General features: G+C 33.9%; 1 protein-coding gene and 1 non-coding gene across 2 annotated transcripts in view; one reads left to right on the plus strand and one right to left on the minus strand.

Moving 5' to 3' along the window:
- Window positions 1-27,875, minus strand: part of PRKG1 (protein kinase cGMP-dependent 1) — a 1,196,983-nt gene that overhangs the window by 649,713 nt on the left and 519,395 nt on the right. The gene's annotated exons all lie outside the window — the stretch shown is intronic.
- LOC125995468 (U6 spliceosomal RNA) lies at window positions 5,375-5,476 on the plus strand. The gene has a single exon (XR_007490989.1). It is a non-coding gene; the product is annotated as a U6 spliceosomal RNA (small nuclear RNA).

The following is a 27,875-nucleotide window of genomic DNA, read 5'->3' on the forward strand; positions in this document are numbered from 1 at the left end:
AAGTCAGAACCTGAATGTCCAATTCTTACCAATACTCTTAACAGCTTCAAAGATATGCCTAAGTTCCAGTTCCTGGAATCTATACATACTACTTAATTATGTGGTCATTTTTAGAGATATCTGAATGGGCACTAAATCAAATCACAGGCATCACCTATAAAACAAACCCAGAAAAAGATATAAGAAAGAGAAGGAAGAATGAAGGCACAGACAAGGATAAGAGTAATGCAGCTACAAGAAAAGAATGCCTGCAGCCAATAGAACTGGAAGGCAAGAAAAGAACAGATTCTTTCTGCAGTGTCTCTGAAGGACATGCATCCAATTGATATCTTGATTTATTTTCAGTAAAACATATTTACTTTTTTAAAACGTATGTATTTCTGTTTATTTCTTGAAGAAACTTCTCAAGCTATACACAGAGGGTTCAGGGCTCATTCCCATTGGTCCAAAAGGTTCAACTTCCAGCCTCAGAGATGCTTTGATGCTTGGGCCCAGTGGTGTTCTTGGCCATGAGAGATATATCTGCTGGTAATTGGAAGAAGCGCATGGAGGGTGTAGCATCAGATGCCTAGAAAAAAAATTCTCTCCTAGCAGACATATGGCACCTGCTCTGACTCCTGAGTTATCTCTCTGACTCATGAAATGCATTTTGGGTTTGTGATCTTGTGAGTAGTAAAAAAATAATCAAACAACTATAAAGTAGTTTTAGGAAACCAACACACTACTGATTCAAATATGCATTATAACATGATCTACAGGAGACTGATATGAAAAATCAAAGATAATCTAGCTACATGAGAAATCCTAATTAAGTCCAAAGTTGCTTTTTCTCTTTGAAAAATTTAATCTGGAGAACCAGCCCCTTTCTTCTGAGTTAATCTAGAGCTAAATCCTTTTCCTAGTTCAGTTTTGTCTGATTACTAGATAGTAATCAGTAATTATTATAAAAATAATAGTCTGAGAACTATTACTTTCGGTTCTTATTTGACCATAGCTGGAACACAAATATGATAGTAACTAATTCAGCTTAACATAATGCTGCTATAATAGTAACATATTCAAGAAAGCAAATACGTAACAAACTTTCAAAAACCATTAAATTTAGATTTATTTGCTTCCTCAAAATAAGGCACTTCCTTTTAAAAAGTAAATCAGCATTTCTTTTCAAAACTATTACTAGTAGGCTTCACTCTTTATAGTCCACTTCAGTGAAAAAGCAAATCCAAAAAAAGCTAATAGGATATTCAGAAAATCTACAAATTGATGATATGCTTTTGGAGAAACTATATATTTTATAGAAGCATCATGGTATTCTGCTTAAAATATTCTCTGACTCAAGCTCAATAAACTAATTTTCCTATAAAGCAAAAATTGATCATGGCAATTTAAATATGCAAAATGTGATAACAGTGTCAGTCATTTCTATTGTAGAGATTTATTTATAAGCTTGAAAAGAGGGTCAAAGCTAATTCAATTTAGAACAAAAAATTAGCCTCTTTTCAAAAGAATTTAATCCAGTTTTGATGGTATTAGTTTACTGAAATTTATTTATTATTACTCATGATAGTAATCTAAAATATATATTGATTTTTCATTCTATACACACATACATATATACACACATACAGGTCAGGGCATTTGAGTTGCATGTGTCTTTAAAGTTAATTCTACAAATGTCCTCTTTCACAAAAGAACAACAGTATGGTGTCCAAAATCAACACTACAAAATGAACTTCTACTGTTTGGTGTCTCCTGCTTTTGTCTAGTTCCAGAAACAGGCACTGGCCAGACAAATCTTTCACAGACCTTAATCAATAATTATAGCAGACAAGAAATGGATTTCTCACCCATGCTATTAATTGTCCTATACTGATTTTGGAATTAAGGTACAATCAGCAAGTCTATACTAATGGAAATTGGCACAAACAGAAGGGAAACATACCTGTATTCAAAGATTCTACCTTCTACTTTAGGAACTAAAATGAAACAAGGTGAAACCTAAAAGACTCAACATATTGGAGTCTTGTGGCAAGAGTAAGTAATAATAAATATATTTATTTATTTTATTTAAAATAAAAATATTTTACTAATTGTAATTATTCACAAAAACAATTCAAAAGAAATAGCCTGAAAACCTCAAACTCCCTTTATCGCTCAATCTTATTCAGAAATTATTTTTTTTGTTTTTGTTTGTTTTTGTTTTTGGGTCACATCTGATGACGTTCAGGGGTTAGAAATTACTCCTGGCTTGGGGACCATATGGAATGCCTGGGATCGAACCGAGGTTCTCTGGATCAGCTGCATGCAAAGCAAATGCCCCACCGCTGTGCCATCACTCTGGCCCCAATTTTTGGTTTTTGTTATGGGGTCATGCGAACCCCGGTGGGGGACCCCCGACCTGCGGGGGGTGTGGGAATGAAGGTCGCTAGTAATTCGTGGGTCTTCTCCAGCAGAGCCGGCCTACAAGTAAAGCTTCAACAGGTTAAAAAGAAAGAGGCTCAAGGCAAAGTCACGCTGCTCAAAAGCATTTATTTGAGGTAGGGGGCTAGTTTTTATAGACAGAGCAAGGCTTCAGACAAAGAGGCAACTATGGCAGCTTCTGATTGGATAAGGAAATTCTTCCCATATTAGGCAAGGAGGAACAATTTTTCCCAGAGAAAATGTGAACCTTTATAAAACAACATGTTCTTTGGGGCACTCTGAGTGTTAAAACGTTGGAACAAAGACAGGCTTGTATTTCAAGGTTGCTTCTCCCTGTCCATGGAGCCCAGCCACCCTGCTGTGAAGATTTCAGCCTAGTTATTTCCTTTGTTTCTGAGGCATATGTGCCTCAAGGCACGTAGGCAGTTGGGCTAGGATATGTCTGAGACTCCATTTTGTGTATGGTTCCAGCAGTCTCCCACAGGGTCATACCTGGCAGCGCTCAGGGGTTATTCCTGGCTCTTTGCTCAGAAATCGTCCCTGGTACCCTCAGAGGACATATGGGATGCTGGGAATTGCACACAGGTCTGTTCCAGGTCAGCTGCATACTAGGCAAATAAATGCCCTACCGCTGTTATCATTCTGGCCCCCGGTTTTTGTTTGTTTTTAGTTTTTGTTTATTGTATTCAGAAATTTTGAAAAGAAACTGGGCTACCTCTTTTATTTCCTCAAAATTTATTATATTTCATCACTGACCTTCAAACTAATGAGTAAAATTCTCCATTCTATTCATTTTTTCCTAGTTTGAGTTGGTTCCCAAATCTGTAGCTCTGTTTATAATTTTAAAAAGAGACATTAGGTGTGAAATAAAAGCAGGCAGCTGAACCAACGCAACGCAATCTGATGCAATTTTTTTGGAGATATTTGATTATGGGGCTTTTAATTATAATATAAAATATTTTGATGGTTTAAATATCTGGATTTTCTTAACCTTTCTTGAATATATTCTGCAGGTCTGGTGACAACTGACTCATATCATCTACAGTTCTGGAAACATGCTAAAATCACTCTGATTAAAGCAATTTTACTTCTTGGATAGATATTTTTGAGAAAATTTTCAAAAGTAAAAAATTTTATTTTTACAATGACTAGTTCCTTAAAGAATTTTTATTTTGTCCAATAGCAGAATGTTATGCAGTTCCTTGATCAATTCTATTAGCATGATTATTTGATTTGTGTTAGCACAGAAATATTCCATAAATAAAGATAGGCCAACTAGAAAATAAATTGTCTATCTGACTTAAAAGTATAATTTTACTCTTACAGGTATTTTAGAAATCAATATCAAATATGCATTATATCAATTATTTCAGGAAATTACTTGTATTCAAATATCTGGTACTTTTTAATACTTGACATGGAATAAGTGTATGATAAATTTTTAAAGGAATAAACAGAGATACCTCATTCCCCTTTTTCTTCAACTCTTACCAAGAGACCTCATAGCCACTCCATTTTTTCATGTATAAATGTTGGGTAACATAAGGTGAATAGAAAAAAATTATAATATCTGGAGTGCTCACAAACTACAAAATCAGCCAGAAATTAATACACATGACCATGAATTATAAGCCTTTGTCTGGTATAACAGCTTTAACTTTCTGCTTCATACCTAGAGAGCTGACAGATACAATGGCTGAGCAGTATTATAGAGAGAAGAATTGATTTTACTAATGCATGAAAAAAGTGCAGCATTTTGATGCTAAGCAATTAGTTTTTGGCAAGGAAATTTCTATGTAGAAAGAGGAAGCCTTTTTCTCGATGACAGAACAATTTTCTTCACCGAACAAAAAACTCTGTGCCCAATCTAAATGTTTAGAGAATATATGAAAGTAAAAAGAGCAATAATATTATATCTCTCTGACTTGTGACACCAGAATGGATAGCAAAGTAAGGGAAAGAAGATTAGCCAGAAGGTCATAAGACATTAATCCTATGTCCACATATTCAACCTATTATCTTATTTTAAAAAATGACGTTGGGGAATGATCTTTCCAAGTCTCATTTTCTTCATTTATGAAATGAGAAAACAGAGGAAAATTTATTGCAAAATTTATGCTGGATCTAGATGAGTATGTCACAAATGCAAAATAAAATAATTTCTCAAGATAGCTTTGCTGGTGTTATCATCATGAAGCAGAAGAAAATAAACAGATAAAAAATTGAGAATTTATTGACCTATCCTCTCTGATTGGTAACTAGGTTACACATAACCTAAATCATCCATCAATGATGGTCATCTCATCCAATTTCTAAGTGCATCTCACACTGTATAATATACTGACTCAAGGCTAATTTCTCTTTTAAATTAAATTCAAGTTAACTTCAAGTTCTATAATTTTCCTGTCATGATGAAGCAAACCATTTTCCTTATACAGTCTAATTTTGTTTCTATTTCTTGACCCCCCTCGAAAGTTTTACTTAAATACACACTGTATTCCCAAGAAAAGAAGATAATCAAGGTTCTTGATTTGGTAAATATTATTTGTTATAAATTTTCACAGAATTTGTATATTATTTTTCCCTTTGGATGCTACAGCATAATTAATCCCCATCCATTTCCCAAACCTTTTGCTCTGAAAGCTCACTCAAGTGACACTTTTCTTCTTTTCTTGTCTTGAAGCTTTTACCAGTAATAGCTAACAAAATGATAAATGCATAGTAGCTGGTTAACACCTTTTTATAATTGAGATAAGATGAAAGTTGCTTTAGTTGATAGGTATATGGCTAGTTAAATACCTCAAAAATGCCATTTTTCTTTACCCTGTGTAATATAGGGATGAAAGGGATGGATTTGAGATAATAACAACAGATCATCTAGATGTAATTCTATCAAGTAACTGCTTACATACCTAATAAAAATATGTACAACTTTTATTTAGAATATGTTTTAGTGCTTGCTTTGGCAGCACATATACTAAAATTGGAACGATACAGAGATTAGCATGGCGCAAGCAAGGATGACATACAACTTCGTGAAGCATTCCATATTTAAAAGAAAAGAATATATTTTAAAGATTTGTATATTTAAAATATTCATAGTATCTTTGAGGACGAAGGGAAACATTCTATCCTAGAGATATTATCAATGAATAGTTATCATCAGAATTACATTAATTAGTCAAAAAATTTTATTTCGGTTAAGAGATTGAAAACTCAAGCTCTATATGTTCAATTTAGTTGCATTTTATATAACACATAAGAGCATGCAAATATTCAAGTCACCTTCTTACTAATAAATTGTTAATAAATTGATTCCTTGAATTTAATCATTGGTAAAATTTTTAATCTAAGGTTGTTAAATTTTTTTCAGCAAATTAGTAGAATTCTTTTAGAGGTTTGTTTATAACTACAGTTTTCATTTTTTTTTTCATCCCTGACGAAATCTTATAAGCAGATCTTGCAATTAGATTCCTTTAGCCAAAATGGCCTGGGGCTATATAGAAGTACAGTGGGTGGGACTCTTACAAGTGTGGCCCCCAAAACAATAAAGTCATTGGGCTGGAGAGATACCACAGCATATGAGGAAGTGGTTTAGCCTTGCACACTGCTGACCAGAGTTCTATCCCTGGCACCTCATATGGTCTGACCCTGTCAGGAGTTACCCTTGAGCACTGCGGGGTTTGGCTCTCAGTCAAAAAATAGAGTAAATTTTAATGAGAAAGCTTTGAACACACACAGACATACACACACACCTTCAATACTACCAGAGCTAACAAATGGATGTAGATTAGTTTGTTGATTTTAGAATCTTTTGAGCAAATTTTTTTTTTTGGGGGGGGGCCCTATATCCAGTTATGCACAGGACAAACTTCTGACTTCTCTCAGAGATTCTTCCTGGCACGGTGCAGGGAACACCTGAGGTGCCTGAAGTCTAACCCAGGCTAGCATCATGAAGAGTAAGTATCCAAGCTGTTGTACTATTTCTCTAGCCTAAAGATTATGTTTTTAAGATCTATTCCTTAAAATGAGTCAATTTTAAGATCTAGATCTACTTTAATTGATTAACTTTTTAAATCACATTTTAAACTGCACACTATTATATTTAAATTTTCAAATCTCAGTTCTATGATAAAAGCTTTAAAGTGCTTTAGCCCAGTAGGCCAGATAAAATTGATAGAATTAAGTCTGAGGAGTAGAAAAGAGTGTTTTCTATTATTTATCAAAGCCAAGTATAGTGATAAGAAAAATGTATTTTGTATACTCAATGCAGATTAACAATGAGGGCATGTTGAAACCTAAATGATTATTGGTAGAATGAATTAACAAGTTCCAGTCTCTAAAAAATCTGCTAAGAACTAGTCCCTCCTGCTAGCCAATCTACTTGCCACTTAATCAGCTTCCCTAAATCATATTACCTTTAATTTTCTAGTTCACTGGTTTGTTACCTTGGGGGGATTTATGAATTTGTAGTAATCATATACAAGGGAATAATTAAAGTAAATATTCTGGGTATACTTGGATACATTATTTTTTATGATTAGTATACACATGAAAAGTATAAAGGGTAGAGTCTGAAAACTGCTGTTTTACTGGTTAATTTTTTCTCAAATAACCCTCAATAAATTACACTCTAGGTGTTGAAAATATAATACATGGGTTAAGATGCTTGTCTTACATGTGGTCAAATCCATTTCAATCCCTAAACCACATATGGTTCCCAAATTGTTGTCAGGAGTGACCCGAAGCACTTTCAAGTATGGCTATCCTAGACCCCTGTTATCTTTTTTTTTTTCTTTCTGGTTTTTGGGCCACACCCGGCGATGCTCAGGGGTTACTCCTGGCTGTCTGCTCAGAAATAGCTCCTGGCAGGCACGGGGGACCATATGGGACACGGGATTCGAATCAACCACCTTTGGTCCTGGATCGGCTGCTTGCAAGGCAAACGCCGCTGTGCTATCTCTCCGGGCCCCAGAACCCTGTTATCTTTTAAGTAAAAAATGCTTCATTGATACCATTTTTTAAATGCTGATACTGTTGTTTATAGATGTTCAGAAACTTTCCCAAATCAGATTGAATGTTCTAAACCCAGGGTTAGAGGATTCAATTTACTTCAAAGACTTTTCCTGCCAGTTGAATGACAGTTAAATAAAATGCAAACTAGATATATGTAAATTTACTATGTGAGTTTGATTTTATTACTCTAAAGTATATATCATTTTAATATTGATATGTAAGAATCAATGGCAGAGAAGCTACCTTCAAATCTTCCTTACTTATATCTTGCAATGTAAGGCAAGAATAACCTTAGAAAATAAAGACTCTTGATTCACTGTAATCTATATTAGATTTCAAGTAAAAAACCAACAATCCTATCCCAGAAGGCACATTCTATATATGAAAAGGATCATTTACTTCTTGCAAACTCTGTAAATATAACTTAAGGAGAATTCAAACTGCTGCTGTTTATGTATTACAGCTTTGCTTTAGAAAATTTCTCTATCTTCAGAGAAGTTCTCTATTTCTTCTTATGAAACTAAGGCCTGAGTCTCAGTTTAATACTTACTTTTAATATTTTTATAGTTTTAATATCTTGGAGAAGAGTGTTTAAATTAAAGAAATTTCCTAACTAGGACAAACCAGCTCCTTTATATTCTAAATATAAAAATGAAGTCTGTGTGAACAGAGAAAAAGAAGTAATAATTATGTGTTGGAGGACAAAACAAGACCTTTTATAGTGTTGCTGCATATACATTTATGAAGTAATCAAAGTGCTTATATGTATATAACATGTTAAATTTAAATGATTATATTTCTTTAGAGAAAAGTTGAATATCTCTTTAGACATAAATAATGATGCATGTCAAATAAAAATACTTCCTTTTATGTCTGAAACAGCTGCAAGAAATTCAAATATATTAAGGAAATTACTATAAGATTATAATATGTATCATCAACTATCCTAAGTTGTAATAACTATTACTTTAACTCCTATAAAATAAATTTAGTGTCTGACAGTGGAAGAACTAATGAGTACTGCAAAAAAAATGAGTATAAAAGAAGCTTACTTTGTAAACTTGTGTTCCGAAATTTTAAACAGACCTACTTTTTACATTTACAACTCTGACCTAAACATAAGCTAAACCATTTTCCTGACTGGTTTTTGTATAATTGAAGAAAGCAAATAATTTAAAAAATTTTCATTAAACATCAGGGTTAACAAAAACAATTTCATTTTTACAGAACACACAGATACATAAGATGTCAGGATCAGTTTACAGAAACCCAAAGATGTTTCCAAACTCAATCATTGTTTATCTAAAACCAAAGGCGATGGTCAGGCTTCTCAAAATTTTGCTTTCTCTGCACATGGTAGCCACCATTTTTCCTCTCCTACCACATGAGCAAATTCTCTTCTATGTTTTACTTCTAATAGCTACAGTAGTTGGAAAAAATCTGAAACAATTTGACTCCTTTGCTATAATTATTATATCCCCGTTTCAAATATGAGATTCAGACATATTTTATAGCAATTGGCAAGAGGTGGTTATCACCAGGTATGGATGCATTTGTGTGATATAGATTAAGATAACATGTTGAGATTTATTGTGCATGTTACCTTATTCCTTTCTCTAACACACTGACTCACTCATTCAATGCAATACTGGTATTAAATGTGTGTTTTAGAATGTAATAGATCAAAATGTCTGAAGAATACTTCCAATGTCCATTTCTTCCTTACATATGCTTACATATGCTCTGTATTCCTGAAAAAAAATTACAGTGTTGCTTTACTTAATTTATTCAGTTTTAATTCATAAAATATTTTTCAACTAAGGCTGCAGACCTATAATCTTAGTAGTATGTCTATAAATCTTTGGTATCTAGATCTCTCCTACTATATGAAGAGAAATATTTTTTCTCACATTGACATTCAAGGCTTTCACAATCTAAACATCACCTGTCTTTTCTATTTGTTTTCATTTTCTCAATTTTCAACTGCAGAATTTATTCTTTCAAGGATGTTTATCTTTTCATATTTAAAATTGGTTAGACCATTTCTTTTTTAATAACTAGCCTTCTATCTTTAATAATATTCTCTCTCCTTATTCAAGCTCATTTCAATTTTTGTCTCTTTAATTCTCTAATGAAATGAGAAATCCCCCCCCCCCCCGTTTGATAAGCTACAAAGCACTGCTCTGGGATGCATTCTTACATAGAGATCCAAATGGACAGCAGACACTGCTCCTTATCTTTTTTTTTTCTTCAAGTTTCTGTAATTTCTGATAGATCTCAAGATAGGCAGGGAATATAATAATTATGAGTTGAGATGAATTGAATAAATGGATATAATTAGTGTGCTTTTCCTGCTATGTGCTGAACCCCAATGTTACATAAGAATGAGTACGATGTATAAAAAGATGTTTCTGGCAATTTCTCTTTTCATTTAGATAATTTATAATTGCCCCATAAATATATTTAACATATATATATATGAAGAATTTCTAGTATCCACGTTTATAAAAATTAACCATACATAATAGTAATACAGAAGTATATTTTTAATCTTATCTCTCTCAAACAACATTTAAAATGTAATAAACATAAAATAGCTATAAATATTTTAGATTTCTTTCTGTGAGTTCCAATCATTTAAGTTTGCTCTATTTCTTGTGTTTAAAACATGTGTGTTTGGATTAGCCACATTCTTAACATCTAGAGTGACTCAATTCTACCATATTGAACAGTGGAAAGCTAGAACATTAAAGCACTAATGAGTCAGCTTTTCTTTATGAAAGATATTGCATTCTCCTCTTTTATTTTCCTCTCTCTTCTCTCTCCTCTCTCTCCTCTCTCTTTCTCCTCTCTCCACTCTCTCACCTCTCTCTCTCCTCTCTTTCTCTCTCTCCTCTCTCTCCTCTCTTTCTCTCTCTCTCCTCTCTCTCCCCTCTCTCCTCTCTACCCTCTCACCTCTCTTTCTTTTTCTCCTCTCTCTCCTCTCTCCCCCTCTCCTCTCTCTTTCTCTCTCTCCTCCCTCCCCCTCTCTCCTCTCTTTCTCTCTCCTCTCTCTCCCCCTCTCTTTCTCTCCTCTCTCTCCTCTTTCTCTCCTCTCTCTTTCTCTCCTCTCTCCTTTCCCCTCTCTCTTTCTCTCTCCTCTCTCTCTCCCCTCTCTCCTCTCTCTCCTCTCTCCCCCTTCTCTCCTCTCTTTCTCTCTCTTCTCTCTCCTCTTTCTTTCTCTATCTCCTCTCTCCCACTCTCTTTCTCTCCTCTCTCCCCTCTCTCCACTCTCTTTTTCTCTCTCCTCCTCGCCCTTTCTCCTCTCTTTCTCTCTCTCCTCTCTCTCCCCCTTTCTCTCCTCCCTCTCTCCCCTCCTCTTTTTCTCTCTCCTCTCTCTTTCTCTTTCTCTCTCCTCTCTCCTTCCCCCCTCTCTCTCTATTTCTCTCCTCTCTCTTTCTCTCCTCTCTCTCTCTCTCTCTCTCTCTCTCTCTCTCTCTCTCTCTCTCTCTCCAGATGTCTACTCTTTAAATAGACAAGGTGCAAAATTTTCCTAGATATTTTCTGGCATATGTCAGGAAAGGAATTCCCAGAAACTGTACAAGTATATTTAAGTCACAAGTATTATAAAGCTTCCTAACATAAACCTAAGTCATTTGTTGTCAATATTAAAAAAAATACCAGGTGGGGCCGGTGAGGTGGCATTAGAGATAAGGTGTCTGCCTAGCAAGCGCTAGCCAAGGAAGGACCGCGGTTCAATCCCCCAGCATCCCATATGGTCCCCCCAAGCCAGGGGCAGTTTCTGAGTGCGTAGCCAGGAGTAACCCCTGAGCACCAAACAGGTGTGGCCCGAAAAACCAAAAAAAAAAAAAAAAAAAAAAAAAGGAAAAAAATAATACCAGGTAAGTTTTGGATTAAAAACAAAGTAATGAAGTCATATTTTGTGAAAACATGACATGAAAATGATAGATTCATGGGAAATATTTTCTTACTGGACTATTATTTAACTTTATCAAATTTGTAACAACTTAAATTAGATTTTAAATATATGTGGCATATCATTACTTGAAGATTCAACATTATTGTATCCATCTTTTCTAAACGTATTAAATTTTAAGCATATATATCTAAAAAATACTATCCCTATGTAGATTCTAATATTTCATCCTTCCAACTTCATTTTCCTTAAAAGATTGTCATTTATAAAAAGAATGTCAGTGATAACAAAGTATAGTGATGAAAAGAAAGTTTTATCTTTTACAATCACTGTTATACACTTTTAATAAATATTAATGTAGTATATATCTATATACACATCCTACTTTATTTGTATGCTTCTTGAAAACAAAGATCATGAATCTTGTCAAACAACAACAAAAAAGGAAGAGGTCTTCACTTTTGGGGATAGTCACCCACTTGCATGCATCATATCACTGTCGTGAACTTTCTTTTAACTCTCTACTTCTAACTGCTTCCCTTTCAAATTCTACCTACTAATTATAGACTGACAGGCATATATACGCTGCTAGACCAAAATTTTTATTTGGATAGACAAGGGACTGAGTCTCTCAAGCAGGGAGGAATTCCTTCTCAACACCCACTTTTTGCTAATGTCAGTTGAATTTTTTCATTAAATAGAAAATGAGGCACAGAAAAAATTAATTTAATTGCGTACATTTAATCTAGAATTTTAATAAACCCCTTGTCTTTAAAGTTCGTTCCTTTTTAAAAACTATTCTTCTACGCTTTTTGTTTTTGTTTTTCTTTTGTTTTTGTTTTTGGGTCACATCTGGTAGCGCTCAGGGGTTACTCCTGGCTCTATGCTCAGGAATTGCTCCTGGCAGGCTCCGGGGACCATATGGGATGTTAGGATTCGAACCACTGTCCCTCTGCATGCAAGTCAAATGCCCTACGTCCATGCTATCTCTCTGGTCCCTCTTCAACGCTTTTTGACTTCATTTTTTCCCCAATGATCTTTCTTAAGATTTATTAAAGACAAAATATAACTTAACAGGTATATAAAATTAAAATAATTCTCATAAAAGAACCCCCATAAAGCTATCAGTAAATTTTTCAGAAAAGACATTGAAAACTGAGATAAAAAGTGTGAGATAGTCCACATGTTAAACCAGAATTTTTTACACTATTTTGGGGTGAATTTGTAATTCAGAAATGAAGGTAAGTAATTAATTGCTCTAACAAACAAAAATTAAAGAAATCCATCACCATTAGTCTTTCCTTATAGGAAATAGTAGATGCAAATTATTTTATCTTAAAGACTGGCAATAATATATATGTATATCTATATCTATCTATATATGCATATATATGGTTTAGTTTTAACATTTTAACAATAAAGATAAAGGCCAATAAATTGCTGGTGCTCATAAAAGAAATATAGAGAATGACAATATGTAATAGGAGAAAGTTTACAAGGGTATAGTTACTGTCTGTGATTAATGTTATTTGTGGGTTTGGAACAGTGGTCCTCAAACTATGGCCCACGGGCCACATATTGTATTTGTATCTGTTTTGTTTCTTCATTGCAAAATAAGATATATGCAGTGTGCATAAGAATTCGTTCATAAGTTTTGTTTTTACTATAGTCAGACCCTCCAATGGTCTGAGGGACAGTGAACTGGCCCCCTGTTTAAAAAGTTTGAGGACCCCTGGGAGGAATAGTACAGTGGGCAAAGTAATTGCTTTGCACATGACCAACCTGGCACCCTCTGAACACTTTGACTTTATTTTTTTTACATTGTATTTACTACTATTCAAATTATAGAATAAATCACTGTGAGATGTCTTATTTATTTATTTATTTATTCACAAACATTTTTGTGTTGAAACCACCCTTAGCAGTGCTTAGGGATGGTCTCGTCTTTGTGCTCAGGAGAGGCTACAGATAGGTTTGAAGCAGGGCCAAAAAAATGCAAGGTGAGTGCCTGACCCACTGTATTACACTCTGGCTCAAGACGTTTACTTTAATACTCTATTATTCAGAAACTTGATTATATATTAAAATATTTTACATATGATACTATATGCTGCACTATATAACTTGAAGAGTGACTGTAACTTCAACTGAGTATAAATTTTGTGAGATACATCTTTACAGTTCAAATCAAAATGTTTTGAAACACTAAAAATGTAAAACAATATGTACACACCTACCTAATAACTTTACACAAATAATTTTAGAATTAAATAGAAAAGTACACTTAATATTTAATTTGAGAGTTCGATGTTATCATTTCAATTAAACTTGAATCAGAATACTGAAATAGGTTATAAAATTGTATGCATTTAACATATACAGACACTTTTTCTTGTTAATATTCTTTAAATACTATTGTAGTACACATTTTCATTGTATGTGTCTTAATTAGAAACTATAATCTAGGGATTAAAGGAAAAAAATCTATGAAATAGTAAGCAAATACAATTCCATTTTACATTCAGGTACTGAGCAGCTCTATATTTTTGGCATCAAAGAGGATGCTGACTCAATTCTCTATGGGTAACATGAGATGACTGTAATCATATTTTTCATGTTATGAATTCAAAACGTTAAGAATCCAAGGGAATTCTCAAATTATTCATAAGGCTGTTTTGTTTTATATTTAACTCAGATTTAAAAATAGCCGTTTAAAAAAATAGCTGTTTTCTTGAAGAGGTCACAGTTGAATTCTTAGAACACTACTGGAAAACAGTAATTTCTTAGAAAAAAATATTAATGAATCAGTTTAGTTTTTGTGAGTCTAACCTATTCTTTATTTCAAATGCATTCATAATTGTTAGGTCACACCCTGCCTTTACCCCAAACAAAGACATTCCTCCAACTTCTTCTTCCTTTCAACTATCCCTTTTGATATGTAAAGGTCCACCTGGATCTCAAACTCCCCTGAACAGCCCAGTTGAAATTGTACTGGGAGAATTAAAAAATGGTAAGTTTTGGCAAGATAAGAGAGACCACAAGGAAAGAAGCCACTGACTCCTTGATTCTCTCCTGACTAGCTTGGTTTATTAATTCTTCAAGGCTTTAAATCCATTGACCCAGAGTTGGAAGTATGGTGTGTGGGGTGATTTAATGCATAATAATTTATCTCAATGATTACTGCTTCTAGGAAAATACATGTTCAATTTTTTTTTTCGTTTTTAAGACACTGGTGTGTAATTAGATTCAGGTTGGAAGTCAGAGAGTTCCATAGGTTGAGCATATGTTTTACATGCAGGAGACCCAGGTTAATCCTTGACACTCTGTGGATTCCAGAGCACTGAGCTGTGAGTAATTACTGTACATTGGCCCATCTCCCCAGTTAGAATAACAAATAATATAAAAATAATGATGATAACGACAGGGTAAAATCAGTTTGCAATTTATATTTATTTCTTCCTAGAGGGTTGACTAAGAATAAGTAAAAGGAATATAAATAGTAAAGAAGAAGGGATTGATACTTGCATCAAATAATTTTTTTTATCATTTTACACTATACGTAATGTATCTCTAAATGCAAAAATGGAACAAAAAATTTATTTTAAGAAACTCTTTATAGTGGGCCGGAGAGATAGCATGGAGGTAAGTTGTTTGCCTTGCATGCAGCAGGTTGGTGGTTCAAATCTTGGTATCCCATATGGTCTCCTGAGCATGCCAGGAGCAATTTCTGAGCATAGAACCAGGAGTAAACCCTGAGTACTAGTGAGTGCTACTAGGTGTGACCCCCCCCAAATAAGAAACTCTTTATAGCAAGGTAATTTAGAAAGTACATAGTTCTAAAATAGCAAAAATAAGTTATCTCTGTTTAAAGGATATATGAACATTAATAAAATCCCATTTTCATTAGTGCTATACAGACTCAAATATCTTGGAGTGATTTTTTTACTAAAGAGGTGAAGGATGTATACAAAGAAAACTACAAAACACTGCTTTATGAAATAAAAGTGGATGCAAGGAAATGAAGGCACATACCCTGTTCATAGATTGGGAAGTTTAATATAATTAGAATGGTAATATTCCCCAGAATGTTGTACAAATTTAATGTAATTCCTCTAAAAATACCCATGACATCCTTCAAAGAATTGGATCAAACAATCCTGAAATTCATTTGGAACAATAAACACCCATGAATAGCTAAAGCAATCCTTAAGAAAAAGAAAATGGGAGACATCATCTTCCCCAACTTTAAATTGTACTAGAAAGCAATAGTCATATAAAGTAGCATGATATTGGAATAAAGACAGATCAGTGGAATAGACTTGAGTTATTCAGAGAATATTCCTCAGACATACAATCAATTAATCTTTAATAAAGGGGCAAGAAACACAAAATGAAACAAGGAAAGCCTCTTCAACAAGTGGTGCTGGGAAAACTGGTCATCCACGTGCAAAAAAGTGAACTAGAACCTCCTTCTAGCACCATGCACAAAGGTCAAATCCAAATAGCTTAAAGACCTTGATAGCAGACCTGAACCATAAGGTATATAGAACACATAAGTAAAACACTTCATGACACTGAGACCAAAGGCATCTTAAAGGAGGAAACATCACTGCCCAAATAAGTGGAAGCAGAGATAAACAGATGGAGTACATTAGAATGAGAAGCTTCTGCATATCAAAGGAAATAGTGATGAGAATACAAAGACCACCCACAGAATGGGAGAAATTATTCACCCAATTCCCATCAGATAAAGGGCTAATATCTAAGATATACAAGGTACTGACAGAACTTTACAAGAAAATAAAATCTAACCCCATCAAAAATGGGGAGAAGAAATGAAAAGACGATTTCTCAAAGAAGAACTACAAATGGCCAAAAGACGCATAAAAATTGCTCCACATCACTAATCATTAGGGAGATGCAAATCAAAACAACAATGAGATACCATTTTACACCACAGAGACTGACACACATCACAAAAAACAAGAACAATCAGTGCTGTCTGGGATGTGGAGAGAAAGGAACTCTCATTCAATGCTGGTGGGAATGTCCTCTAGCTTAGCCTTTATGAAAATACAATATGGAGATTCCTCAAAAAACTGGAAATTGAGCTCCCATATGATCCAGCTAAACCACTCACAAAAACACAAAACAAAAATGCCTTCTGCACACCTATATTTATTGCAATGCTATTTACAATAGTCAGAATCTGAAAACAACCCAAATGCCCTTCAAAAGAGGAATGGCTAAAAAGACTATGGTTCATATACACAATGGAATATTATGCAACTGTCAGGAGAGGTGAAGTCATGAAATTTTTCTATATGTGAATGTACATGGAATCTATTATGCAAAGTGAAACAAGCCAGAGGGTGCAAGATAGATACAGAATAGTTTCACTCATCTATGGGTTTTAAGAAAAATAAAAGACATTATTGTAATAGTACGCAGAAACAGTAGAGATGAGAGCTGGAAGGACAGACCCAGGATATGAAGCTTACCACACAGAGTGATGAGTTCAGTTAAAGAAATAACTACACTGGCATCTATCATGACAATGATAGTTGAGAAATAGAATGTCTATCTTTAATACAGGCAAGGGATGGAGGATGAGGGAGATGGGGGGCATTGGAGTGAGAATATTGCACTGGTGAAGGGGATGTTCTTTTATGACTAAAACTCAACTACAAACATGTTTGTAAGCATGATGCCTAAAGATAATTAAAATATATAGGGCCTTTAAATTATTTTATTTTTTATTTTGAAAGATGTTCCATATAAATATAATATTAATGGAGGTAAATACTTTTTGTTCTATATGATTTGATATCCTTTTGAGTTTATCTTATTAACAAATTTGAATGATGTGTGTGTGTGTGTGTGTGTGTGTGTGTGTGTGCGTGTTTGTGTGTATGTGTGTGTTTTCACATTCTGGGAATTAAAATTCTGAGTATCACACTTGCAAGGTAAGTGCTCTACCACTGAATGAGATACTTAGTTTTGGATAACAAAGTTGGAAAGTACTATGTGTTACTAAAATTCTGTCTTAGGAAGTTTATTTACAGCCGTTTCCTGAGATAGCAAATGATAATTTTTCATTATTTCCTAAATTAACATAAACTAAAATGTGATGATTGTTTTGTCATTTATAATTTCATCTTCCAAATCTAATTTTGCTACAGATAAAAATCATTGAATAGGGTAAAATTAATAAATGATATTTTAATAAAAGACATTTAATTTCTTGTTATTTTTTGTTTTTGTTTTGTTTTTGGCCAAACCTGGTGATTTTCAGAGGTTACTCCTGGCTCTGCACTCAGAAATTGCTCCTGGCTTGGGTCGCCATCTGGACACCCAGGGATCGAACTGCGGTCTGTCCTAGGCTAGCACGTGCAAGGCAGATGCCTTGCACCCTGCACCACCACTCCAGCTCCAAGATATTTAATTTCGAAGTATTAGAGTAACATGCTAATCTTTTTAAAACATCATTTTCCATATAACAAAATATAAAAATTAATGACAAAGTTAAATGTTTACATTAATATCTTAGAGATAATATTACTAATATATTATTAATATGGTATTAAGTATATGGTAAAATATTGTTAATACTAATAAACAGAAAATACATTAACATTATGTTTGTACTGTTATTTTTTTCTTTTTCTCTACAGGGAAGTATCCAGGGGATATTAATGTTTACTTGTTTGGGCTTATTCCACGCTGTGTCCTGTTTAAGTTGCAGAGGATTATGGAACTGTTTCGGGTCTCCTGCAGGCAATGTATGTGTTCCGACTACTGAGCTATCTCTCTGCTCACAATTTAGCTTTTCTAATGCATATTTCATATCTTTTTCCAAAGTACCCTAAATTACTGAAAGACTATTATGAAAAGCAATTAGTAAAACTTTTTCTGAATTCCACTGAAAAAATAGTAACTTAGGGACACAAATACAAAGTGTTTTTAATATAAACCTTATTTAAATAGTCAAAAGGTCTATAGTCATGGTTTAATTAAAACATCATTTCAAAAATTTCAAGCAGAATATAGAAATCAATATTATTACAGTTAACTCTGGATTGTGTACAAAGTGAGTAAAATAGTAATATCTTCTAATACAGCATTTCTCAAGAGGGGCAACATGTCCCCCTCTTCCATTTCAGGGTTCTAGGATAGAGCCTGGGAACCAAAGTCAATGTACACAAATAGAGGGCCATAGCAAAACATTGGGAAAAACAGGCACAGCAGGGGAACATAGGAAGAAAATAAGGTTTGAAGATGATATGGTTAGAAAATGATTGAGGGAGGATAGCATGGTACAGTGAGTAGGGTGCTTACCTTAAATGCACCAACCTAAGTTCAATCCCTGGCATCCCTTAAGCATGTCCAGGAGAGATCCCTGAGCACAGAGCCAAGGGTAAGCATTGAGCACTACCGAATATGATTCTATATCAATCCTGAAATTACAAATCTTCATCCTTTTGTTGTTGAAATGTAGATATAAGCATTGACAAGAAGAATCCCAACCTAGATTCTACCTATGTGATTTTATGAAAATAAAATATTTTGCAGAATTTTTGATTGAGAAAACTATGCCGTTTATTGTATACATATTTTGAGCCACTCCCATAGTATTTTGAAAACCTTAAAGTTCTAGAGATAAATTTGGGGGTTTCCTTATGCAAAGTATGTACTCCATTCCTTTTAGCATCACCTTGACTCTGACAGATGAATATTGTAGAAGGTGAATTTACAAAACAAACAAAAAAAAAAACAAAAACAAAACTGAGCCTGAGTTGCTTGGACCAGAGATCAACTTGTGAGCAATTTATTTATTTATTTGTATTTTTTAATTTCTGGGCCACATCTGAAGGTGTTTGAGCCTTACTTCTGCTTCTGCATTCAGGGATCACTCCTGGCAGGCTCAGGGACCAAATGGGATACCTGGAATAAAACCTGAGTCAGCCATTTACATGGCTAAAACCCTATCCTATATACTGTACTATCTATCTTTGGCCCAACATGTTTTAGCAATTTAAAGTTGAGAAAAGAAATGCTGACTCTAACTGTCCAAATCACATGAACTAGATATGACATATATTTGGCATAGCTAATTTAGTTTTCTCTGCTGTTGTTTTTATTTTGAGGCACTACTAGTTTGTTTCTTTCATATCTCTCCTTCCATAGCAGTGAGTTAATAGTATCGTTGGTAAAATGGGATTATCAAAAATGCCAACCAACGAAGAGCACTGTAATTATGCTACCCTCTTATTGGATAATTAAAATTAAATAGAATATTCAGAATTGCCTAGAATGGGTGGATCACAGTCATAATTAAAATGATTTTTAATGTGCATAAATGATGAAAGAAACTATAATATTTTTTTAAGAATGAAGATTTAAACCATGGGGTCCTTTCAAATCATCACAGAAGCCATAACACTTAAAGACATTCTAGTCAGCATTCACTAGCAATGACTCAATAAATGAATCCAGAATATTTTTCTTCAGCTTGTTTGGAAACTCCTGGTGTCAGAACAAAAACTTGTTTGTCTTACAAAACTTTAGAAAATTAACATTTATAAGAGTATCAATACACACTTCATTGCCTACCATCACAGTAAACTGCTAAGTGCTCTTGTTATTGTTATTCCACAGAAAGAAAATCTAAAATGCTAAAGAAGTGATTGACAACCCAGTCTAATGCTAATCAAAACCAGGAGCAACTGTCAAAGAGTTTACACAGAAACCATTTCTATCTGCTTTAAAATTGACATGAGTATACATTTTGGTTCAATGTTCAGTGAGCATAAATGGAAAGGCTTTTACAGGGTTCAACTTGTAAAATATTTCTGCCCTCTGTCAGACTACCTAACACTCCCTAATCAAGGAAGGATCTACATGTGTGGGGTTTGAAGCCTGTGTATATTTGGAAACTTTTAAAAGAATACAAAATTGGCAGTACAAAATTAGACAAGGGGTTTTGGTAGTAAGTGGCTCGCTCAATGGAACTCAGCTTTGTGAAAAAGAGTCTCCTAAGTCTTTTTGCATTCACTGAGGAAAAATGAGTAGCTGAATTATTTGTAAAAGAGTCATCACGATTATTTTATGGAATAACTACAATGGATTTAAGTAGACCAATTTAAGACAATCAAGAGGACGATTTACATATTATCATTCAGTATTCAATAAAGGCTACCTACTTTCTGTGATTAAATAAATATGCACTAATTCTTATGTAAGTCCTCCTCAGTATTGTAAAGCACATGTTGAAGCCCTCACAGTAAAATGCATGAATTTACAGAGCAGTTAAGGATGCATTTGCATTTGGAAATGATGCCTGTTGTGGTCCTCTGGTCATTTCTGAGCCTGCTGAAGATATTGAAGCTTGTGGGCCTTGTTTGTTTGTTTGTTTGTTTTTGGTGTTTTGGGTCACACCCAGCACCACACAAGGGTTACTCCTGGCTTTATGCTCAGAAATTGCTCCTGGCAAGCTCGGGGGACCATATGGGATGCAGGGATTCGAACCACCTTCCTTCTGCATGCAAGGCAAATGCCCTACCTCCTTGCTATCTCTCAGGCCCCTGTGGGCCTTGTTTTGACAGGTAAAGCCAAGTCAGTCTTAGACCTTGCTAAGGCCTTTCAGTTCATCATCTTCCGTCACAGAAAAGAATTTCAGGAGGAGACAAGGCAGGAAGTAAAAACAGATTTTATATGGAAATTCTGAGAAAGGGGAGGGCGAGGACCAGAAAGAAAGAGTAAAATGCTCAATAAAGAGTGCAGGTGGAGGGCCCGGAGAGATAGCACAGTGGCTTTTGCCTTGCAAGCAGCCGATCCAGGACCAAAGGTGGTTGGTTCAAATCCCGGTGTCCCATATGGTCCCCCGTGCCTGCCAGGAGCTATTTCTGAGCAGACAGCCAGGAGTAGCCCCTGAGCACCACCGGGTGTGACCCAAAAACCAAAAAAAAAAAAAAAAAAAAAAAGAGTGCAGGTGGAGAGATCCCTCATATATTCCCAGATTTAAAATAGGAAAGTAGGAAAGCTTTGTCAGATTAGAAGGAAATATTAAATGTAAATTTAGAATTAACTGCTGTTTTGCTTTGTTTTAGGCATGGAACATAAAGGGTGCATTATGAGAAATACCTCAATGGCCATAAATTAAGGAATGTAAACTATAAAGCATGCATTTTGAAAAATACCAGGATGGTTAGATAGTTTAAGTAAACCAGCATTAAAACCAAGTAATCTTTATTTTTGGTTTTTGGGTCACCGGGGGACTAATTATATCCTGGGACCTGAGGGCACCCAAATGGAATGTAGGCCTTATATTTATATAGCTGGCAACATCTATGAAATCTATCTAGCTGGTCCCCGAGTTCTATCTTCACAAACAAGTTTACCCCCAAGCAATGATGTAATGTGTAGCCAATCCATTCTAAACTGTTATAAAAGAAAGAATGTAAGATGGGCCAGGGTCCAGGGTCACCATCATTAGAGGTACAGCTAAGCATGCTGGAATAACCTTCCAAAATCCTTTGCTTTTTTTTTTTTTTTTTTTCATTACTGTTGTCTCCTCTGGTCTTTGTGAATGGATCTTGAGTTCAGAGACAGCAGTCACATCTCAAGAGGGAAAATACGGATGATATGTACATGTGGATACCATGTTCAGGAACCCAGGATATACATGCATACATGCATGCTTCCTTTGTTCCAAGTTGCTTATTTAAGATTTCTCCCAACCTTCCCCACGTGAGGCTTTCTATGTAGGTAAATCCATTGCTAGAGTGGTTGCAAGAGGAATGGTAGCGATCAATTGATGATTTTATTTCTTGACATTTCTTTCCTGAAGTTCATTCCTGCTAGACCCTCTCTTGGAGGGGAAGTCCAACAAAGAAGTATGCTGCAGTATATCCAAGAAATTCTTGGAGACTCAGAGTTCTATGGATTTTTATGTTATTTTATTTTACTTTTTTTTTATTATATTTATAGTTAAGCACCATGATCACAAACATGTTTGTAGTTCGGCTTTAGTTATGAAAGTGATCTGCATTGCTAGACTCTTAAGGCTGTCTTCTTTATGGTTGAAGGCTTTTAAGTCATGCAAAGGTGTTTTGGGATCTGTGTAAAAGAAAATAATTTCCTCAGCATCCCCACTGTGCTTGGTGTTACATATAAAATTTGCATACACAATTGAATTCCAGGTGTCTCCTTTCCCTCAATTTAAAAGAATGATAGTGAAGAAAAAGAGCAGCTTGATACAGTGAAAAAACACTGAGGTGAATGTTAGAAAAAAAATTGATTATATCTTTTTCAAGCTGTAATACAAACAGAATCACCTGGTGGGCTTCCTAAAACAAAGTGTTTAACACATTCCCGGAGTTTCAGTAGATCTAGGTGTAGGTGGTAGGATAAAGCACTGCCAGAATGACTTTAAGGGACTGCGATGCCAGTCTTCATTTTGAGAATTACTGACCTAGACCTCTGTGGGTTTCATATTTCCATCTATAGATGGGGATGTTCACCTGGGTTATGTCGAGGCACCAATCAGTAGTACAATATCTAAAATTTTCTGATTCTAATACATCACCTAGACCTTATATTCAGGACTCATTTCTTTATTTTTGAAATTATTTGTTTAATTTTTTTGGTGTACTCTACAAATATTGAAAGCCAGTATGTTTCAAGTTACATTTTTTTCCCAAGATTGAAACTTAAGACACTTTTGTTTTTGTTGTTGTTGTTGTTATTGATTGAAAGATTCAATATAAATGTAAATATCACATAACACACAGTATATAACTGACATAATGAATTCTGACAGCTCAGATTTTATGATTGGAGGGATCATCAGGAAACATGGAAAGGAACAGATTTTACTCAGAAATTTACAAAAAAAACCCCAAACAAACCATTAATATCTAAAATTGCTTTTTTGAAAACAGAAGTAATTTGTGTGCTGAAATGTGACAATTCAAAATTGCTTTATACTAATTCCTCCTTTCCTATAAATGACAAACATTAAACCTTAATTTTCTCTTTATTTTCTTTATTCCTTTTCTCTCCTACTCATAGCGGTCTTTCACTAAGTCAACATAAAGTTTTAAACCTGGAGCTTTCTCAGGCTTTCTTCATATCCCAACTTGAATTGTTAAATGTTTCTCTGGAAAGTAAGACCTTCATAATTCCATACATAACTGTGAATTATATGCTTAGATAAAATACCAAGATAATTCAAGGTCTGCAGAACTGAGAATAGAAACTCCTAACCCACTATAAACAGTATTCTTTAATGTTTGTTTATGTTTAACTATAAACTATTCTATATTCCTTAAGTAGTCATAAGAAGAAATTACCCATTGCAGATGGCTATTGTTTTGATATTATTTCATGTTCACTATGAGCTATAAATTTCTACTAACTCACAGCCAAGACCATATACAATTTTTCTATTTTATTAAAAGACTATGACATCCTCATGAAAAGACAATATTCCTATTTTCTTCCTCTGTTCATTCCTTGATACAATACTAGGATTGCTTTATCTTTATATAGTTGTTGACAATTTTACATCCTCTTCCACCAGTGGTAGCTCATTAGATTCTCAGAAAAGGGCAATGATAAGTTATTATTTTTACAATGTTATTGATAAAAAATAATGTATGATAGGTCATACCCTTTAGACATAAAGTATAAGGCTTTCTCTACTTGCTTAGTTGGTGTCCTTTTCAGACATTTACAGCTATTTTTCTGAAACTTTCCATATTTAAATAAGTATTGCTTATAATTTTATTACAATTATAATCATACTATATTATAAATTTAGTTAAATTAGTCAAGGAAAATTGCATCTCACACATATAAATTTAGATTCTTATTACTACCCAAGTGACTTGGAAACTAATTCTTTTATAGTGAATTCGGAATTAAGATATCTTGCCTAAGAGTATAAGTTAGTAAATAGTAAAGGCTTATTTGAACTCAGTGTAAATTTAGAACTATGGTTAAGAAACATTTTGACATAACTAAATTAAAAATATATTTATACAAATAATATCAGAAGTTTAAATATTCAAGTAATTTTTCAATGCTGATGTAGACAAGATTATAAGTTCATCTTTATGGGGAATTTGCCCAACTTCAATAAATGGTGGTAAAGTAGAACAATAAAAAATAAATGATAAAGTAGGTAAGAGGTTTGACCTTGGTTTAACACCACACTCAAGTACCATACTTTAAGTTCAAGTACACCACACTTCAAGTACCTCCAAGAGTGACCTCTGAACATAGATAGAGTCAGGAGTAAATCTTGGGTTCTTATTTGTCAGGATATGATCCAACTCCACCAAAAGCAAATAATAAATGGACTTCATTTATTTTTGTATTACTCCATTTTGTTAAACCATATATCAATTTTAAAAGAATATATGTATCAAAGCTTATTTTGAGGGTAATCAGTAATTTTTCTCAAAAGTCTCTAAAATATAACTTTTAAAAATTAAATAAGTCAAAATAAAAATATTTGAATTACTAAATGTGTAATAAGAAAATATATACACATATGCACATAAAAACAAAGGTGAAGAAACTTAGCATTACATATACTAAAAACAAAGAAACATTTTGTGAGTATCATCAATATTAGAAACTTGGTTATTGTACATCATCTAATTTGATTCAGGTTAATTTATTCAAGGAATATCAAAGTACACTAAGGCCATCTGAGCTTCAAATGAGAAGCTCTAAATTAAAGGAATTGCATGAAAATATTTTTTACTAGCCACTTAAGCTATTCCCCATAGTAGCATACTACATGTTTAAAAGAGCTCTTAGTACTTACACTCTCTTGTTCATTTAATAATAGTAGACCCATCAGAGATTGACATTTAAACATTTTTTATGTACTAGTCAAAGAAGCAAAATTATTTGTTTTGTCCAAGGTTGTTGTTTGATTTTATTTCTGGAGTTCAAAGTGCTTTAGATTGTAATCTGGACCCCTGGTTAGCTCAGTGACTCTAACAATTGCTATAATTTCTTTTATTGCTATAATTCATAAACTTGGATTTTCTAGTCTGTACACAGTCAAATCTGCCTGATGTGTTGTGACTTAGATGAAATGAGTTAAAGTGTTTTATCTATGTAAGGCACTCAACATAATTCCTCTTCCACATAAAATATTGTACAAATGACAATATTATTATTACTATAATTTTTATGATTCATGATGCAACTCAGCATGGAAAATAGATCAGCCATTGTCATTCAAATAATAGTTTGGAGAATAAATACTCCAAAAGTGAGCATGCTTTTTGTATTTGGTATTTTAGGAAGTTAAGAAAAAAGTACATCAACTTATAAAAAGGTTTACCAGATTAAATTTTCTTAGATTTGCCAGAAATGAAATGACACCACTTTGCTTTATCCTTTAGCTTTTTAGCACTGTTTTCCAGTCTTAGAAGCAAGTGGTTATTGTCTTCTAAATGTTGTTAACTCCTAACATAAAACATTTAAAACAAATAAACATTTAACATAAAATTAAAGTTTGAAGAAGAGAAAACTTAAAGTTAAGGTTCCAGTCTTTATGGAAAACAATTGGGAGATTTCCTCAAAAAACTGGAAATTGAACTCCCATCTGATCCAGCTATACCACTCCTAGAGATAAACCCTAGGAACTCAAAAACACAATACAAAAATGTCTTTGCACACCTATATTCATTGCAGTGTTATTTACAATAACCAAACTCTGGAAACAACCCAGATGTCCTTCAACATATGAATGGCTAAAGAAACTGTGATACTTTTACACAATGGAATATTATGCACCCATCAGGAGAGATGAAGTCATGTAATTTTCCTATACATGAATGGACATAAACACGATTATGCTGAGTGAAATAATAAGTCAGAGGGAGAGAGATAGACACAGAATAGTCTCAGTCTCCTATGGGTTTTAAGAAAAGTAATAGACATTATTGTAATAATGCCCAGAGACAATAGAGATGAGGGCCGGAAGGAGTGCTCAAAATATGAAGCTAACCACAAAGAGTGGTGAGTGCAGATAGAGAAATAACTGCACTAACAGCTACCATGACAACGTTAATAAGTGTGAGAAGTAGACTGCCTGTCTCAAATACAGGAAGTGGGTGGGAGAGAAGGGAAATGGAAGGCTTTGGTGGTGGGAATGTTGCTTTGGTGAAGGGGGATGCTCTTTTCATGACTGAAATCCGACTACAATCATGTTTGTAATGGTGGTGCTTAAATAAATATATTATTTAAATATGTAGATTTACAACTCATGAAAAAATAAAGTTCTTGGCAAAAAGGAATGAGATATAGAACTAGCAGTTATTGATCATTTTCAAGTATAGAAAGATTTTTCAACAATGATTCACCAAGAATTTAAAATAACTGCTAGTCCAGAAAGTCTTTTCTCCATGAAACTTCTGATCTAATATTTTGTAGTCCTATGGAAGCTCCAAATGAAATGCTTTGAAATATAAATACAATTTTTTGAAAGGAGGAATGTTTTATCAATAAATGACATTTGTGCATCAGGCCTGATATAAGAATGTAAAATTTTCAGTTTTTCTTTTAGGAGTATGGACAAAACTATGTGAGTCCACTCTGTTAATATGGTATTTTTGATGTTAGATGCACAAATTTATTCCAATTGTATCGATAATGTCTAGGAATCAGTCTTGCTTACTAGAAAAGTATTCAGAAAGGAAAATATGCTTAGATTGAAAAAAGAACCCAAGGGATTATTCTCAGTAGCCATATTTGATGAAGTGATTACAAGTGGGTTTTTTAAAATTTATTTTATTACATGTATGTGCTTGAAAAACTGCATCATCTCTCTACCCAAACCCTACACCACATAATGTCTTCATAGGACATTGTTAAAAGAGACAACCGATATGTAAAATAAATGCACGTATATATATTTCATCTATATGGATTATAGACTATATATTTTGTATATTTATATACAAACAATAATTTTTATTCATTGGGGGAACTGTGTAATTTCAATGCTGCTAATGATAGTTTCTTATGTACATCCATCACCAGTGAATCCACATTCTTCCCTCTACAAATTTTTTTAAACTAATTTGTATGGACTTTGTTATTTAAAACTCTTTCTTCAAATTACTCATAATAGCTTGTATTTCTCTTAATTTTCTAGTGAGATTTTATTTTCCAAAAAGAAATGACAAGTTATAACAGGAAAAGAAAAATGACTCATCTACTACTCCAAACCCTAAAAATTTACTCTGTTGGTCATCTGATCTGATTTCTAATCATGGTCCCCAGAGTTTCAATTTGACTATGTTATTTCTCTATTTGGGATGAATTGTTCTATTGCTTTCTCAGAGTTTTTGATTCCCCTTTCAATGAATAATTACTAACAACTGATTCTTTTTATGAGGGGGATGTCTAGCATCCGACAGTATTCAGGGCAAACTCACTCCTGGTTTGTGCTAAGGGATCTTTCATGTATGAAACGATGGGACCACATAGGGTA

The sequence above is a fragment of the Suncus etruscus genome, chromosome 17 (assembly GCF_024139225.1).
Source record: "Suncus etruscus isolate mSunEtr1 chromosome 17, mSunEtr1.pri.cur, whole genome shotgun sequence".
In the NCBI taxonomy this organism is placed as follows: Eukaryota; Metazoa; Chordata; class Mammalia; order Eulipotyphla; family Soricidae; genus Suncus; species Suncus etruscus.